We start from the raw sequence: 18,754 nt of genomic DNA on the forward strand, positions 1-18,754 counted from the left end.
AATGTTTTCTTTGTGGTTAGATCTGGATACTTAAAGAGAAGGCAGATTTCTCAAGTTGTGTGCCCTTCCAGCTCCAAGTGAGCTGTACACATTCAACACATGAAAAGCCGGGGAATACTTCTGGTCCTTTCATGCAAAATGAATACTCCTCCAGGAGATAACTAAGGTTTGATTCTAATAAAGATTCAGTCATTTCCACTGAAGACTTAAAAAAACATACACACAAGAGAGAGGAACAGTAAACTCTGGACATTACTTTTTCAGTAACACATCTTTTTCATATGTTTTGATAAATGTTCAGTTATCTCCTGTCATCTGGTGCCAGTTTTGCTGGTTGCCACTTGCTGAGACAGAAACGCTGGAGGAGGAGGGTGCCAGGCAGGACCTAGTCAGAAGTATTTGCCCAGAAGTGATAGAGACAGTATCACTGAAAATAACACCAGGCCTTTGAAAAAGAAGTCAAGGTCAAATACCAAGAAATGACAGGATTCATATCGGAATGGCACAGGGAACATAGAGTCAGGTTGAGGCTGGGACCATCAATGCTCCTAATTAGTCAAGTAGATGCTGACCAATATCTTTTTTAACAAGCTCCTCCCTGATCTCTGGCTTCTGCATACATCTCCAGCTTTTTTCTCTCTGGTTCCCAATTCGAATTCTGCTCTAGACCAGTGACTGTCATGCGTATCCTCATAGAGGCTTGCTTGCTTTTACCACTAAACCTTCATCCACACCATCTCTCTGCTCAGCAGTCTCTTTCCTCTGTCCCATCTTTGTCTGGCTATCTGCTCTAGCTCAGAGAAGAAGCACTTTTTTTACAGGGAGAGTCCAATGTGCTAAGGAGAAAGGTGGAGTTGATACCATTGGGAAAATGTAAAGGACATTGGAAAAAAAAGCCTTCAAGGAACAATGGGTAACTACCTGCAACATTGTTGTGTAGGAATAAATGCATATACTTTTTTCTAGTCTTAATCAACCACATAGTCAATCTACTTTTTAGGTTCCTGACAGAAACAGAACTCAGGTTCCTGAGTTCCCTGCTGCTCAACTCTTTCCTAAAGCTCACTTAGGGGAATAATATTCATAGAGGGACAGGCAATCTATTTATTTCTCTCAATAAATGTTACCCCTGGATCAAGTCACATTATAGGAGAGCAGTGAATGGCTTTAAGTGAATTATGCTCTGATGTCCTCCTCTTTATGCACCATGTGAAGTTCCACCCTTTATGGAGCACTTATCTGTAAGTGGCCATATTTATTAAGGGGATGTTGCTAAATATGATCCATACTTGATGACCCAGCAATTTCACTTTTAGATATGTAACCAAGTGAAACTCCTGTGCATTTTTAACAGGAGTCATGTACACAATATTCACAGTTCCACTATTCACAATAGCAAAAACCTCAAAATAACCCAAACATCCACCAAAGGGAGTAAACAAAGGAACTGTGTTATAGTCACACAATGGAAGTTATTAAGGAATCAAAACAAATGAATTATAGCAACATACAGTAATATAAATGAATCTTAGAAATACAATGTTAAGTGAGAGAATAAGTCCTAAAATCATGTACAAAATGATATCCATTTTTATAAAGTTGCAAACAACTAAAATAGGAGAAAGTAAAATTTTAGGAGCACATATAAAATCCTATACATATATATATATAAAAAGAGAACTAAGGTAATGAGGAGCATGTGATACAGGATGATGGTTATTTTTCTTGGAGGAGTCTGTGAATTGGGCTGGGTTGGGAGAATAGAGGTGGTATAGGTTAATGTCAAGGTCCTACCTCTGGTCATCTGTGGTAGATTCACAGATGCTTATTACATCATTAAAACTCACTCACTCACTCACTAGAAGAGGGAAGAAAAGAACAATGTCCAGTCTAACTCATAAAATCCCCTTAATGAGTGCCCTTGGGGAGATTTCTTTAAAAAAATCAGATTTGAGAAATTGGAGCTTCTCCTGAAAAATCACAGTTTTCTCTTATATTAACTCTAAGAATTCTCTTTTTCCTTTGGCTGCTAGACGCCTGAGTCAAATTTTCAGGCCATCTTCAGTAATTATGTAGGGCTTATGGTATATATTTCTGTGTCTAATTTGAATCCTGATGTAACATTACCCTACCCTAGTTTCTTTTAGTTTTGATTTTTTGGAATCTACTCATTTAAAAACCCCATTCTATTGTATGCATTTCTATGAGCCTCTATAAATTCCCTTTAACTATGCAGAAGATATAAATGAATTAAAATAGATTTACCTGTTATTGGAAAGTATCCAGCATCTATTGCTTGAGAATGAAGGTGACATTTGGTGATGGGTTGTGATGTTATTCCATAGGTATTGTGTTTGTTGTGTTTTGCAGTTGGTAGGAAGGGGAAGTGAGCAAATTTGTTAAGATCGGTCTAGGGGAAATGTGCTGGATAGGTTCTACTCAAATACATATTTTTTAAATAAAACTGTTAAGTACTTCTCTTGGGTGTCTACTGTACTATGAAAGTCCTGTAACCTAGATATTACTAGGTACTTATATTTTAAGTCAAGTGCAATAAATTAAACTCTAAGTTCAGAAAATGGTGTGAAATAATCAAGCCTTGACAAATTGGCAGAGGTTGAGAAGTAGAATTGTTTCTTCCTCAAGCTGATATATAGTTACTGACAAAAGCCAGATCTAAGTTATTGGAAGTAATATTTCCTTGAGTCTGGATTGCTAGTCCATTGACAATAGCAATGTGAAATGCGACAGTGGATTTGATTATCTGCGATGGATAATCTCCCACATTGGAGGCATAATCTAATCAGAAAACTGTATGGTCCATGGCTGGTTTGCTTTTATGGTTCCCCCACAAAAGGTATTTAACTGTCTAGACACAGAGCCACTTGATACAAAATTAAGAAAAGTAGCATTTCTTTCTCATTAGACTATATTTAAAAAGTATTTTAGAGTAAAGATTCTAACAGGAGATGCTGTGTTTGAATTCCTTGAGAAATTTATAAGTTTCTGGAAAAAATGTATCTGTAAAAATTTTCTAATGATCAGCTACAATCTAGTCACTGAATGTGACATCTTCAAAATTATTAGTTAATAAAATTTCTCTTTGGTATGTACTTATAACCTTTTTTTATTTTGGAATCAAATAATTTAGCTGTTTCTTAAGTTTCTCAGTATTTTGGCATGTGACTGAATTAATTAAATGGAATAATATTTCTAAAAAACAAGTGAAAGCAAAATTTGTTTTTAAATGAGCCAAAGAATTTTGGAAGATAATTTCCTCAAAAGTAATTTATTTAGGAAAAATTGAAAGTTTAGATGTCTGTCTTCATCACCAAGACATATCAGAAACTCAATGCAGGAGAAAGAAAGCATTTCTCAAATTCAAGAATGTGTGAAACAAATTGCTGGCATTTCAAAGCACAGTTGACACAGATTGGTTAGTTTAGTTATGAACATAGTGCTAATTAGAGTGAAATCCACAAGTTCTGTCATTTAAAAGATCTAGTTGTGTTTCTTCATACTGCCATAGATAGCATCACACTTATCCATTAAGATAACAAGTATTTATGAAATACTTTTTATATGTGAAGAAATGTGCCCTTAAGGAGCATATGACTCATCGATAGGTATAAGACAAACAGATGAGAATATTGCAAGGATGCAATGGTATAAGAGAAGTATAAGGTGGAAAGACTCTTTCAGTTTTGCTCATCAAACAAGGCCTTTATGGATTGGACAAGCATATGTCCTGGTTTCTGTGGGATACCTCCAGTTTATATCTATTGTCATAGGATAACTATTAGTAGGCCCTCTTCCACTCTTTAATGCATTCCAGTTTAGAAGAAAAATCATATGGTTATCCAATTTAGGGAGAAAACATTTAATATTGGCTTTGAAGATTGAATATAATTTCAACAAATGGAGTTCCATAGTATGGGGACTCCAAAGATGAATTGGTCAATTCATCCCAGAGATGGGTAGACACCAGGGAAAACACCAAAGAAAAACCAGAGTTGTATTAAAGATGGTTATCCATATGTGGACAAAGTGAAGGAAGCAACACACAAACACAGGGATATGAAATGCGTCATACTTGGAGAAGTGCAAGTGATTGATGCTAATGGATAATTGGTGAGAAATGAGCCTGAGGAAATTGTTGAAGTTTCCACAGGCTTTGAAGTATTCACATACATGCAGTGGAACTGTGTGACTTTTTCTTCCAAGCAATAAAGATAGTAGTGGTGGGGTGTTTTTGAAACACTTTAGATACTCTTTTATTATTGGGGTTTTTATTTAAAAATGTGGTGGCAGCATGAACTGATAGATTGGAAGGGTGTAAGCTGGGAGATATTAGGACCAGTTAAAAGACCATCACAATAGTCATGATAAGAAAAAGTCAAGATCTGAACTAAGATAGTGACAATAGGAATGAAACTACATATCAAGGGATAAGACAGAAAATGTATTTCAAAAATAATGTCATTTAGCTTTTGACCTACATATAATTCTGCTTTTAAAAATAATTTAAACAAAACCTCATGAATTATACAAACTTAGCTTGATTTTCATGACCTTAGAAAAATAAACTCTCTTTTTACTGACCAGAATGGAATTCATCTTGCCATGTCAATGACTTTAGGAACTTTGTAATTCAATGCCTTGTTCTTCATTACCAAGCATAGAAAACAGAATACATTATAATCTTTTTTTTTTTAGAATACGTTATAATCTTAGATGAACTCCTTAGTTAACATAAGTCTGTCTATCTATACATGGAAAATGAAATGTAATATAAAATTATGATAGTATATGTATAATTTAGGGCGAAAAGCACTGAGACATTTGCAATGAAAGCAGGACTTTTAGAAATGAACTACTTGGATAGTAGCCTCAGTTGTACTGTTTATTCTGTTTACAGCCATAGCCTAAGAGCGCAGGCTAATAAAGGGAAATGGACCTTTGAACAAAGCAGACTTTGATGGGAAAGGCCTTAGGAGTTTGTCTATTTCTTCTGCCTCCCACCTGATAAATAATCTTGTATAGTGCCTGGGCAGAAGGAAGGAGTGAAATTGTATTTTCTTAACTACATAGAGGCCATAAAATTTGGGATATGTTCTTTAGGTTGATCCTAAAGCTGCAATATTCTTTGAGCCCTGGATGACTCATAAAAGTGCTCTATAATCTTAGATTTGCACTCTCCTGGTCTGCCAATAACCAAATGGCTTGATTGCTTTTTAAATTGCTTTTTCATGACCAGAGTACAACTAAGCAGCCATTTTCTTCTTTGTAGAATCTCAAAGAAATAGGACATATCTATATGTGTAGCACATGAATGACAGAATTGAAGCAATTACTGAATAATTGAAGAGAATACACTATCGTTCTGAAATATGTGACTATTTGAGGAAAGAAAGGCCCTGTTCTGCTGATTTGTTATCTAAGTGATTCCTGTTAATCTTTCATTTTCCTTGGTATGCACAGACACAGATAAAATGTCTGCTCTATGGCTTAATTTAGTCTTGCTTTCAAATCCCATTCAATGCTTTCCAACAATCTTTACTTTCTTGTGAGATATAGATCCTTATAAGTCGAAGATGCTATGATTTTTTCCCAGTGATCTTAGACTCCATCTAACCCTATTATTGGGTTCTTCCTCAGCCTACCCCTCACTTTAATTATTCAGATATCCCAAGAATTAACTTAATATTTCACACTTATCTAACTCAAGTAATAAATAAAATTAATTGGAAAAAACGCACTGAAGGAAATAAAAGCACAGAAAGTAGGAAAATGTATGTTCTTTATTGAGTACCCATTATATGGATGGCTTTTTACATGAATTATCCGAAATAATCTTCATAGTGACTCTAGAAAATAGGTATCACTGTCACCATAATATATAATGTCATAACAGAGACTCCAGAATAGGGATTGGATCTAGGATTAGTATGTGTTGACATTCTGCACTACCAAACACTAGGCTCTACCCCAAGCAGGCTTTTGAATGTATGAGAGGTAATGGAGATGATTCGAACAAGTAGATTGTGGAACTGGTCTCACCTAATCATCTTCTTGAGAAGTTTTCATTTTATTATCATTCCCTGTATTCCAGCATATCCCCAATAGAAGCAGAATAACCCTTCAGTTTTACAGTGGCAAATGTGGAAAGATTGGCATTTTGTGGAATGCCACTTGAGAAATGTTTGTCTAGAAGAATGGGTATGCAAAGAAACACTAGTTTTTCTTACTCCAAAAAGGAAAATAAATAGAAATCACCTCAGGTCTCTCTGACTACTCCTTCCTTTCTTCATAAAACAGGGTGTCTCATCTGTTGGATTGTCACTGGGAGTCTAATAGCTGTTCACATAGAAATTGCTCTATAGATCACCAACATGCTATTGAGCTCTTTGAGATAATTTAAAAATTAAATGCAGTCAGAAGCGCACTAATATATTAACATTTTTTTCTCTCTTGTGTCTCAGAGTCAGATTAATTATCAACTCAGCACTGAAGAAGACATCGGGAAGTTTCCTAAATAAATATTGGGTTGTTTTTTTACTTCACTATAGATACACGAACATTTTGGAAGAAGCTTAGCTAATACACAGCACCATGAATATTAGTTTTAGAAAGAAATAGGTAGCACCAATTCTTAAAAACATGGCCAGAATCTTGGCTTTAAAACATATTGATTATGGTCAGATAGAAGAGAGTTGATTAGACCATATATCAAGTTTATACTAAGCTTTATTTTTATTTATTTACTTATTTTAATTATACTTTAAGTTCCAGGGTACATGTGCACAACGTGCAGGTTTATTACATATGTATACTTGTGCCATGTTGGTGTGCTACACCCATTAACTGATCATTTACATTACATTACATTACATTACATCCATCCCCCCTCCCCCCAACCCCACAACAGGCCCCAGTGTGTGATGTTCCCCACCATGTGTCCAGGTGTTCTCATTGTTCAATTCCCACCTATGAGTGAGAACATGCAGTGTTTGGTTTTTTGTCCTTGTGATAGTTTGCTGAGAATGATGGTTTCCAGGTTCATCCATGTCCCTACAAAGGACATGAACTCATCCTTTTTTATGGCTGCATAGTATTCCATGGTGTATATGTGCCACATTTTCTTAATCCAGTCTATCATTTATGGACATTTGGGTTGGTTCCAGGTCTTTGCTATTGTGAATAGTGCTGCAATAAACATACGTGTGCATGTGTCTTTATAGCAGCATGATTTATAATCCTTTGGGTATATACCCAGTAATGGGATGGCTGCATCAAATGGTATTTCTAGTTCTGGACCCTTGAGGAATCGTCACGCTGTCTTCCACAATGGTTGAACTAGTTTACAGTCCCACCAACAGTGTAAAAGTGTTCCTATTTCTCCACATCCTCTCCAGCACCTGTTGTTTCCTGACTTTTCAATTATCGCCACTTTTATTTTTTATTTTATTTTATTTTTAAGATGGAGTCTTGCTCTGTCGCCCAGGCTGCCAGTATTTTATTGAGGATTTTTACATCGATGTTCATCAGGGATATTGGTCTAAAATTCTCTTTTTTTTGTTGTGTCTCTGACAGGCTTTGGTATCAGGATGATGCTGGCCTCATCAAATGAGTTAGGGAGGATTCCCTCTTTTTCTATTGATTGGAATAGTTTCGGAAGGAGTGGTACCAGCTCCTCTTTGTACCTCTGGTAGAATTCGGCTGTGAATCTATCTGGTCCTGGACTTTTTTTGGTTGGTAGGCTATTAATTATTGCCTGAATTTCAGGGCCTGTTATTGGTCTATTCAGAGATTCAACTTCTTCCTGGTTTAGTCTTGGGAGTGCATATGTGTCCAGGAATTTATCCATTTCTTGCAGATTTTCTAGTTTATTTGTGTAGAAGTGTTTATAGTATTCTCTGATGGTAGTTTGTATTTCTGTGGGATAGGTGGTGATATCCCCTTTATCATTTTTTATTGTGTCTATTTGATTCTTCTCTCTTTTCTTCTTTATTAGTCTTGCTAGCGGTCTATCAATTTTGTTGATCTTTTCAAAAAACCAGCTCCTGGATTCATTGATTTTTCGAAGGCTTTTTTTTTGTCTCTGTCTCCTTCAGTTCTGCTCTGATCTTAGTTGTTTCTTGTCTTCTGCTAGCTTTTGAATGTGTTTGCTTTTGCTTCTCTAGTTCTTTCAATTGTGATGTTAGGGTGTTGACTTTAGATCTTTCCTGCTTTCTCTTGTGGGCATTTAGTGCTATAAATTTCCCTCTACACAGTGCTTTAAATGTGTCCCAGAGATTTTGGTATGTTGTGTCTTTGTTCTCATTGGTTTCAAAGAACATCTTTATTTCTGCCTTCATTTCGTTATGTACCCAGTAGTCATTCAGGAGCAGGCTGTTCAGTTTCCATGTAGTTGAGTGGTTTTGAGTGAGTTTCTTAATCCTGAGTTCTAGTTTGATTGCACTGTGGTCTGAGAGACAGTTTGTTATAATTTCTGTTCTTTTGCATTTGCTGAGGAGGGCTTTACTTCCAACTACTTGGTCAATTTTGGAATAAGTGCAATGTGGTGCTGAGAAGAATGTATATTCTGTTAATTTGGGGTGGAGAATTCTGTAGATGTCTATTAGGTCTGCTTGATGCCGAGCTGAGTTCAGTTCCTGGATATCCTTGTTAACTTTCTGTCTCATTGATCTGTCTAATGTTGACAGTGGGGTGTTAAAGTCTCCCATTATTATTGTGTGGGAGTCTAAGTCTCTTTGTAGGTCTCAAGAACTTGCTTTATGAATCTGTGTGCTCCTCTATTGGGTGCATATATATTTAGGATAGTTAGCTCTTCTTGTTGAATTGATCCCTTTACCATTATGTAATGGCCTTCTTTGTCTTTTGATATTTGTTGGCTTAATCTGTTTTATCAGCGTCTAGGATTGCAACCCCTGCCTTTTTTTTTTTTTCCATTTGGTTGGTAGATCTTCCTCCATCCCTTTATTTTGAGCCTATGTGTGTCTCTGCATGTGAGATGGGCCTCCTGAATACAGCACACTGATGGGTCTTGACTCTTTATCCAATTTGCCAGTCTGTATCTTTTAATTGGAGCATTTAGCCCATTTACATTTAAGGTTAATATTGTTATGTGTGAATTTAATCCTGTCATTATGATGTTAGCTGTTTATTTTGCTCGTTAGTTGATGCAGTTTCTTCCTAGCATCGATGGTCTTTACAGTTTGGCATGTTTTTGTAGTGGCTGGTACTGTTTGTTCCTTTCTATGTTTAGTGCTTCCTTCAGGAGCTCTTTTAGGGCTGGCCTGGTGGTGACAAAATCTCTCAGCATTTGCTTGTCTGTAAAGGATTTTATTTCTCGTTCACTTATGAAGCTTAGTTTGGCTGGATATGAAATTCTGGGTTGAAAATTTCTTTCTTTAAGAATGTTGAGGCTGGGCGTGGTGGCTCACACCTGTAATCCCAGCATTTTGGGAGGCCGAGGCAGGCAGATCACGAGGTCAGGGGCCTGAGATCATCCTGGCTAACACGGTGAAACCCCGTCTCTACTAAAAATACAAAAAATTAGCCGGGTGTGGTGGTGGGCGCCTGTAGTCCCAGCTACTCGGGAGGCTGAGGCAGGAGAATGGCGTGAACCTGGGGGGTGGAGCTTGCAGTGAGCCGAGATCGTGCCACTGTACTCCAGCCTGGGTGACAGAGTGAGACTCCATCTCAAAAAAAAAAAAAAAAGAAAAAAAAAGAATGTTGAATATTGGCCCCCACTCTCTTCTGGCTTGTATAGTTTCTGCTGAGAACTCCACTGTTAGTCTGATGGGCTTCCCTTTGTGGGTAACCCGACCTTTCTCTCTGGCGGCCCTTAACATTTTTTCCTTCATTTCAACTTTGGTGAATCTGACAATTATGTGTCTTGGAGTTGCTCTTCTTGAGGAGTAACTTTGTGGTATTCTCTGTATTTCCTGAATTTGAATGTTGGCCTGCCTTGCTAGGTTGGGGAAGTTCTCCTGGATGATATCCTGCAGAGTGTTTTCCAACTTGGTTCCATTCTCCCCTTCACTTTCAGGTACACCAATCAGATGTCGATTTGGTCTTTTCGCATAGTCCCATATTTCTTGGAGTGTTTTTTCATTTCTTTTTACTCTTTTTTCTCTAAACTTCTCTTCTCGCTTCATTTCATTAATTTGATCTTCAATCACTGATACCCTTTCTTCCAGTTGATCAAATTGGTTACTGAAGCTTGTGCATGTGTCACGTAGTTCTCGTGGCATGGTTTTCAGCTCCATCAGGTCATTTAAGGTCTTCTCTATGCTATTTATTCTAGTTAGCCATTCATCCAACTTTTTTCAAGATTTTTAGCTTCTTTGCGATGGGTTCAAACATCTTCCTTTAGCTCGGAGGAGTTTATTACTACCGATTGTCTGAAGCCTTCTTCTCTTACCTTGTCAAAATCGTTCTCTGTCTAGCTTTGTTCCATTGCTGGCGAAGAGCTGCATTCCTTTGGAGGAGAAGAGGTGCTCTGATTTTTACAATTTTCAGCTTTTCTGCTCTGATTTCTCCCTAACTTTGTGGTTTTATCTACCTTTGGTCTTTGATGATGGTGACGTATAGATGGGGTTTTGGTGTGGATGTCCTTTCTGTTTGTTAGTTTTCCTTCTAGCAGTCAGGACCATCAGCTGCAAATCAGTTGGAGTTTGCTGGTGGTCCACTCCAGACCCTTTTTGCCTGGGTATCACCAGTGGAGGTTGCAGAACAGCAAATATTGCAGAACGGCAAATGTTGCTGCCTGATCCTTCCTGTGGAAGCTTCGTCTCAGAGGGGCACCAGGCTGTATGAGGTGTCAGTCAGCCCCTACTGGGAGGTGTCTCCCAATTAGGCTACTCGGGGATCTGGGACCCACTTGAGGAGGCAGTCTGTCCGTTCTCAGATCTCAAACTCCGTGCTAGGAGGACCGTTACTTCTTCAAAGCTGTCAGACAGGGATGTTTAAGTCTGCAGAAGTTTCTGCTGCCTTTTGTTCAGCTATGCCCTGCCCCCAGAGGTGGAGTCTACAGAGGCAGGCAGGCCTCCTTGAGCTGTGGTGGGCTCCACCCAGTTCGAGCTTCCTGGTGGCTTTGTTTACCTACACAAGCCTCAGCAATGGCGGGCTCCCCTCCTCCAGCCTCACTGCCACCTTGCAGTTCAATCTCAGACTGTTGTGCTAGTAGTGAGTGAGGCTCCACGGTCATGGGACCCTCCGAGCCAGGCATGGGATATAATCTCCTGGTGTGCCATTTGCTAAGACCTTTTTAAAAGTGCAGTATTAGGGTGGGAGTATCCCAATTTTCCAGGTACCATCTGTCATGGCTTACCTTGGCTAGGAAAGGGAATTCCCTGTGCTTCCTGGGTGAGGTGATGCCCCTCTCTGCTTTGGCTCACACTCCGCGGGCTGCACCCACTGTCCAACAAGGCACAGGAGATGAACCTGGTACCTCAGTTGGAAATGCAGAAATCGCCCGTCTTCTGCGTCACTCATGTTGGGAACTGTAGACTGGAGCTGTTCCTATTTGGCCATCTTGGAACCTCTCTTAAGCTTTATTTTTAGATATTCACTGAGTAGATTAACATTATAGAAGAGGAAAAATATTGGATATAAATAACACAGTGGAATTTGGAGGATGCTTGTCTTGGGGTATACATACATCACGTAGCCCAGCTATTTAAATCTTGTCCTGAACCTCAGTAGTTCTTGGGTCCAACTTAAATATTAGTTATTTTGACCTGGGTATTTTTTCTACAAAATAAATGCAAGTGAAGTCAGCTCATCCCTGCTGGCAGTCTTTCCAGATGTAGTAGCCCTTGATTTACTGTAGGTTTGAAAGTTACATATGATTTTTATACCCTATGTTAGCAAAACTCATTCATTTTCTTGCATAATCTGCAGGATAGAGTTCTTGTACAACTAAAATAAGTTAGACTTGAAAGTCTTTGCAACTTATATATTAAGCATAAGGGAGGAAAAGAGCTGAAGATATTTGAAGATGGTCATGAAAAGTAAGGAGGGCAGAGGTGTGAGTTACTGAAGAGGAAGCTGTTATTACCATGGCCAGGAGCACAAAGTTAAAGCTAGGGTAAGCCAAAAGAACCACCTTCAATTTCTATCCTGTAGGTTTTACAGAAAAAGAAGAGTCTAAAGAAGACCTCAAGGAATAATAATAGCAAATATTACTGCACGCTGTGTGCCAAGCGTCTTTCATAAGAACCATTCCCCACTTCACAGATGAAGATACTGAAGCATAGAAAGGTGAAATAAACTATCAGAGATCACACAAATTAGTGGATCCACAATTAGAATTTAGGCTGTTGATTCTACGTCTTGTATTAGTAACCTCTAAATTTTGACTATGAATAAGTATTTTAATGTTAGCTTCTCTTCTCAGTGCTCCTTACATGAGGGTTATCCTGTTAACAACTTCTCACGGTTTCTGTTTTAAATCTTTAATTTTATTTTTACTGTCATATCCTTTTCTGCTTGTTTACCAGCTCACTTCCTTACCAGCTCACTTCCTTTTTCTTATTTGATGACCATCAGGGAGAAGGTGTGACGTTTCTTGGTCATAGGAGGGAGTGTGATCTGACACCAGAGGACTTAATATAACACTGCAGTGTTAACATCTTCACTGGCAGATTCATGGACTTTCCTCCTCCTGAATGGTAACGTATCTTCTTATCCGAATCAAGGATGCAGATATGATCTTACATAATCCTCTTTCTTTAGCTTTGTTCCCTATTTGGATTACCAAGATTTAAATTTTATTATGGGAATGCAGTAAAAAAAACTTACAAAATCTTTGGAATTGTACAACTTCTGGAAATAAACATAATATATGCCTTAAGATTGACTTCTTTAGCACACTGATAATCGAGGCAGATGCTGGTTCTGTCCAAGGGCAGAGGCTGCTCCCTGAATACACTTCTGATCAAGACCTAAAATATTTCACATAGCCCACTCACACTCTGAGGAATGCAGACCGATTATTCAACATTAAGATGCTGGGAAAAAGGAAATAACACTCCGAAGCCTCTAATGAGAGTGTGTACAGTGATCCTTCTGTAAATAAGGCTTGTGTACCGTATAATCGTTTGGATTTGGAAGGAAAAGAACGATTATTTACAGGCCTTTCTTGCAGATGGTGCATGGCCCTCATGGGGATATATTTGCGTGCTACTCAGGTTATAACTTCATTGGGTCCACATTTTCATGACAGAAAGTGTTGAGCCATCTGAAAGCTGTGATTAAAACCATAGCAAATTCTTTTAGAAAAAAGTATACTGTCACATCCACTTGATGATTTCCTTTTATTGGTGGTAAAGCTCAATAAACCCAGAGACATGTTCATTTTATTTCCTACTTCCCTCCTTTTGACGACTTTCTTAGCAAAGATTGTGTTCTTTATTTGCAGCATTTCAACACCTTGAAATGAACGATGCCTCATGTCTCTACAGGGTGGACATAGCTCTAACTGTGAAGCTGGTGAGAATGTTGAAGCCTAGGGGTGCCTTTTGAACGACATAAATTTGGGCCCTGAAGTGGTAGTGGGGAGGTGGGATAGGAGAAAAGGAGAAACCTTTGTGGTGGAAAGATATCTGGGTTGGTCGTTCGGGTTCTGCTGTAATTAGTTGCGAGAAAGTCAGTCAGTTAACCTCTGTGAGGCCTATTTTTTTTTTTTTAAATAATAATGATCTGCCTATTTCAGAAGTTTGATGCGAGAACCAAGTAGAATGGTTCTTTGTGAAGCAAGTATTGAAATATATTCTCATTAAAGTGTGTGCATGGGATTGTGCTAAGCACTGCAGGGGGTAGGATACAGATAATACTTAGACTCTCACCTCAAGCTAGTAAGGCAACAAAATAAACACCTCAATAAATAGAACAAGTAAATTGCAAAACCAGTAATTTGGAGAGTGATTTTCACCACTTGAGACATGGTGTCTCTAGAGCAGTGGCTCTCAAATCTGACTGTTCATTAGAATTACCTGGGAGCTTTAAAAACAGATAATTGTCCAGGCCTCAGCCCCAGAAATTTTGACTTAATTAGTTGGATATGCCTCACCTTCCACTTTCCCCTACATTATCATTTTTAAAAATGTGCTTTAGGTGTGTTTAATTTGCATCAGAATCGCTTAGAGGGTTTATTAAACCTCAGATTGTTGGGCCCCACTCCTGTATATTCTGATTCACTAGGTCTGAGGGCGGGGGCAAGAATGAACATTTCTCACAAGTTTTGTGATGCTGATTGTCTGCAGGTCACACTTCAGAGCCAGTGCATTCATTTTATTTTACTATTAATGCTGTGTATGCAATACACATATATTTTTTTCAGGCTGAAGGAAGCAGGTGGACACAAAAGTCCATTCTTTGGTACAATTTTATAGTTGGGAAAGTCAACACTGTGTGGCCAAATGAACACAACTGCATTTGATCAAAGAGATAGTTGGCTGACAGAAAAAAATTTCTTCTTACAAAGGTTGGTCAATTGCAAATGTGCTAGTTAGAAATTATCCTCTAAGAAAAGAAAACATTATTTAGGGGACACCTGGTAAGCAATAACCTGTTCAACAAAGCACATTTTGAAAAAAAATTTTAGATTTGGAAGGAAACTCAGATTCCTTTTCTTTGTAAATATCTCTCTAAGCAACAGAATGAATGATTCACCTTTCCAAATCCTTGGGTATCAGAATAGCTAAAGCAACATAGCATGATTTTTAGAAATAGACCCCTATTAAACTTTCACAGCCCATGTAAGATGCCAATAAGAAAATGTGCAAAATTGATCGTCACATCTTTATTACTTATAGAGGCATAGAAGGGCACTCAAGGTTGATTTGGGTGTTAAAATGTATGAATTGTCTGTTTCCTGAAGAGTGTAAATCCTAAATGTCCATGAACATCAATTATTGGAGACTCTAGGGCTTCAGTCGCCTTAAATTAGGAAAATGAGAAATTTACCTTGTCAATTTCTTCCTTAGGGTATATAGATGAGAACTGAGGCTTTGTAGATATATGGATGGAAGAACATTCAGTGACTGGGAAGAGCTCAAACTGTTCTATTTTATCATTTTTTATTATAAATATATTTTATAATATAAGAAAATAGACTCTTTGCCAGGGCATCCTTTTCTCTTGTTATGCCCTACCAATCACAGATTGACTGGGAAAAAGGATGTTTTAAATACCTACTAAAGTCAAAGGAAAATTTCAGCAGAAAGTTTATATTGAATAAACTTTTTTATGCATAAAAAATAAAAAGCAGCAGTGTGTGAACTTGCCCTTACAGTGGAGTAGATAAAAACTAAGCAAGCTTTCATAGACTTCTGTTTCTGCATTTAGAGTTGGACAGGTGAAACATCCACAGTCTTTCTTGACCTGAATCAAGCTCAGAGTGACAGTGTTTAAGGTAAGAATATTAAGGAAGACTGCAGATGGCTTAATAGGATAGAAATGGAGTTCTTAATTATAAAGCAGGCATTATACTATAGATTATATAGCCAATAATGTTCAGAAAGGCTTTTATAAGGACACACTTAAAATAAGACAATAAGAGCATTATACAAATTATAAAACAAATACTAAGGTGGTATCAAAGACTTGTTCAAATTTTATCTCTTTCAAGTTTATAATGGAAGGGAACTTGCTACACCTAAGTTCTGTTTTTAAATAGGGACTTAAAACACTTGTAAACGTCTTTCTCAGAGCTGGATGGACCTTTATATTGAGTCAAATGAGTTGACATAGTGGTAGTACATGTGAAATTTGGTGCTCCTGAGTATTTAGGTTGGTGCAAAAGTAGTTGCAGTTTTCGCCATGAGTTTTAATACATCTTTATTCTGGAGTCTTTGAGACACCATTCTCTTCCACATCTCCTCCTATGTCCTCTTGTTGTCCAACATACAGGCTGCTCTTCTTTCGTGGCATCATTCCCTTTTCTTTGAGTCCACACTCTTCTTCAGTTATTACCACATAACTTCATCAACAACTTTGTTGTTAATGATTCCTGAACTTTATATTTCAGACACAGATCACTTTCTTCAACCCAAAGGTACAACTGCTGCCTGGATAGTGCGTGGTTAGCTCTGTTTTGTGGGCACCTGAATTCAATGTACTAACACTTAAAGCTTGTTATGTCTTCTGCGTTTCTTGTTTTGATTATGGGTGGCATGATTCTTGCTGCTCAACCCAAAACTTGAAAACCTTTTTAAAGGACTGTCCCTCCTCCACCTCCTTCAAATGGCCACTAGCTTCTGTTAGATTCTACTCAAATATATCTTGGAGTTGTTATCAGTATTTTTCTTTAAAAATGTTAATTTTGTTAAATTTAAAAAAGAAAAGTCCAAAGAAGAAAAATAACAATTATGAAAAATAACAATAACAATAATCTTCTTCCCATTCTTACCATCTCCACCACTACCATCCTGGATCCATCATCCTTCACCTGAATTATTCCAATATCCCTGCTTCTGCTTTCTCTTTCTACCTTGCTTGTTTGTGGTCTAGTCTCCACACAGCAGCCAGATTAACTATTTAAAAATATAAGTCAGGTCAAATCATTCCCTGTTTAAAAATCCTCTCACAGCTTCTTGTCTCATTTGGAGAAAAAAACCAAACTACTTACAATGGCCTATACGGCCCTTTACAACTGTCCCACTCTCTCTATCCTGACCCCCCAACTCCTCTGACCTCATCTCCTACCGCCATCCCTTTGGACCCTCTTTGTGGTCTGGAAAGATGCCAAATATGTCCTGCTTTAAAGTCTCTGCCTGTGCTGCTCTGTCTGCCTGGAAAGTTTGTTCCCTTGGGTATCTCCATGGCTTGGTCTCAGACCAATAAAGTAATGCTCAGAACTTTCCTTCAAGTCTCTACTCAAATGTTACCTTATTATAAGGTCTTCTCTGGCCACCCTCTCTGACTCCCACCCCAGAGCGGTTCATATTACCATTACCACAGGGGTAAACAGAATTTGCTGTCAAAACAGGACCACTTTAGGAGTGAAAAGGAGCCCCAATCACATAGCAAGTGGGGACAAGAGTCATAAACTGGGACTAGCCCTGACAAACTAGGATTATATGGTCACTCTGCTGTTAGACTTTTTTTTTTCATAGCTAATCTTATCACTGTCTGACATGGTACATGTTTACTTTCTATGTGTTTTTGTCTATTCTCTCTCATAAGTTTCTTGAAGGGACTTTGTTTTCTTTGCTGTTGTATATTCAGCACTGTGGATAGTCCGTGCTACATAATGAATTCTCTCTCTCTCTCTCAATCTGTATCTAATTTCTCTCTATATATACAGATATCTATCTACAGATATCTATCTAGAGATATCTATCTATGTATCTACATATCTATCTCTATATATCTAGTAAGATATACATATAAGATAGAGATATACATATAAGAGATAGAGAGAAATATAGATAGCTATAGACATATCTATATATACAGATCTCTATTTACCTATCTATGTATATACAGATACTGTCAAAACAGGACAGCTATATCTATCTATCTATCTATTTATTTAGATATTTATCTCTATCTACCCTAAAGGTGTGTGTGTGTGTGTGTATATATATATATATATATATATATATATATATATATATATGATAGTGATAGATATAGATCTATCTATCTATACCTTTAGGTGTATTTACATCTATATTTATATAGATAATCTATATTTATATAGATATACTATATTTATATAGATATCTATATCTATATTTATATAGATAGATATACTATATATAGATATCTATATCTATATACATATATACACATATATATCTATACACACAGATATCTATATACATATCTATCTATTTATTTAAATATTTATCTTTCCTAAAGGTGTGTATGTGTGTATATATATATATATATGATAGTGATAGATATAGATCAATCTATTTATCTACACCTTTAGGTGTATTCATATCTGTATTTATATAGATATCTAGATATACTGTATGTATATAGATATCTATATCTATATTTATATAGCTAGATATACACATGTTGGGTTCTCTCCTTCTTTGCCATTCTCTCAGATGATGGCAAAGTGGAGAGAATGAAATTCCATCCCTTTCACTATAGCTTGAAGAGGGAAAAAGAAAGAATTCCTTTCAGGATATTTTGTGAAGACAATCAAATTTTATATAGATAAATATATCTATATTTATATAGATAGATATACACATATCTATCTGTATCTATACTAAAGGTGTCCTGTTTGACAGTAGATATATAGATATAGATATCTCTATATAGATATAGAGAGAATATAGATATACACACGTGTGTGTGTGTGTGTGTGCATATATATATATATATATATAGAGAGAGAGAGAGAGAGAGAGAGAGAGATGGGATCTCACTCTGTTGCTCAGGCTGGAGTGCAGTGGTACAGTCATGGCTCACTGCAGCCTCTACCTCACCAGGCTCAAGTGATCCTCCTACTTCGGCCTCCCTAGTAGCTGGAATTACAGGTACATACCACCATGCCCATATTTTTATTTTTATATTTTTAGTAGAGAAGGGGCTTCACTATATTGCCCAAGCTGGTCTCAACTCCTGAACTCAAGCAATCTGCCTGCCTTAGCCTTCTAAAGTGCTGGGATTACAAGTGTGAGCTGCTACACCCAGCCTAGTATTTCTAAATAAATGAATAAATAAGTCTATATTCCCAATATCCTGAATTAGCCATTGCTAACACCATGGTGCATTAGTT

At 37.3% G+C, this 18,754-nt stretch overlaps 1 long non-coding RNA gene across 1 annotated transcript in view; it reads left to right on the top strand.

The window, feature by feature from the left end:
• The window catches only part of LOC129526765 (uncharacterized), a 78,707-nt gene extending 65,122 nt beyond the window's left edge, over positions 1–13,585 (top strand). Inside the window, exons 3-4 of the long non-coding RNA XR_008671502.2 lie at positions 12,559–12,680; positions 13,430–13,585. This is a non-coding gene — a long non-coding RNA (uncharacterized lncRNA). The remainder of the gene's footprint in view (positions 1–12,558; positions 12,681–13,429) is intronic.
• The last annotated feature ends 5,169 nt before the right edge of the window (positions 13,586–18,754 follow it).

Source organism: Gorilla gorilla, chromosome 15, assembly GCF_029281585.2.
Source record: "Gorilla gorilla gorilla isolate KB3781 chromosome 15, NHGRI_mGorGor1-v2.1_pri, whole genome shotgun sequence".
NCBI lineage: Eukaryota > Metazoa > Chordata > Mammalia > Primates > Hominidae > Gorilla > Gorilla gorilla.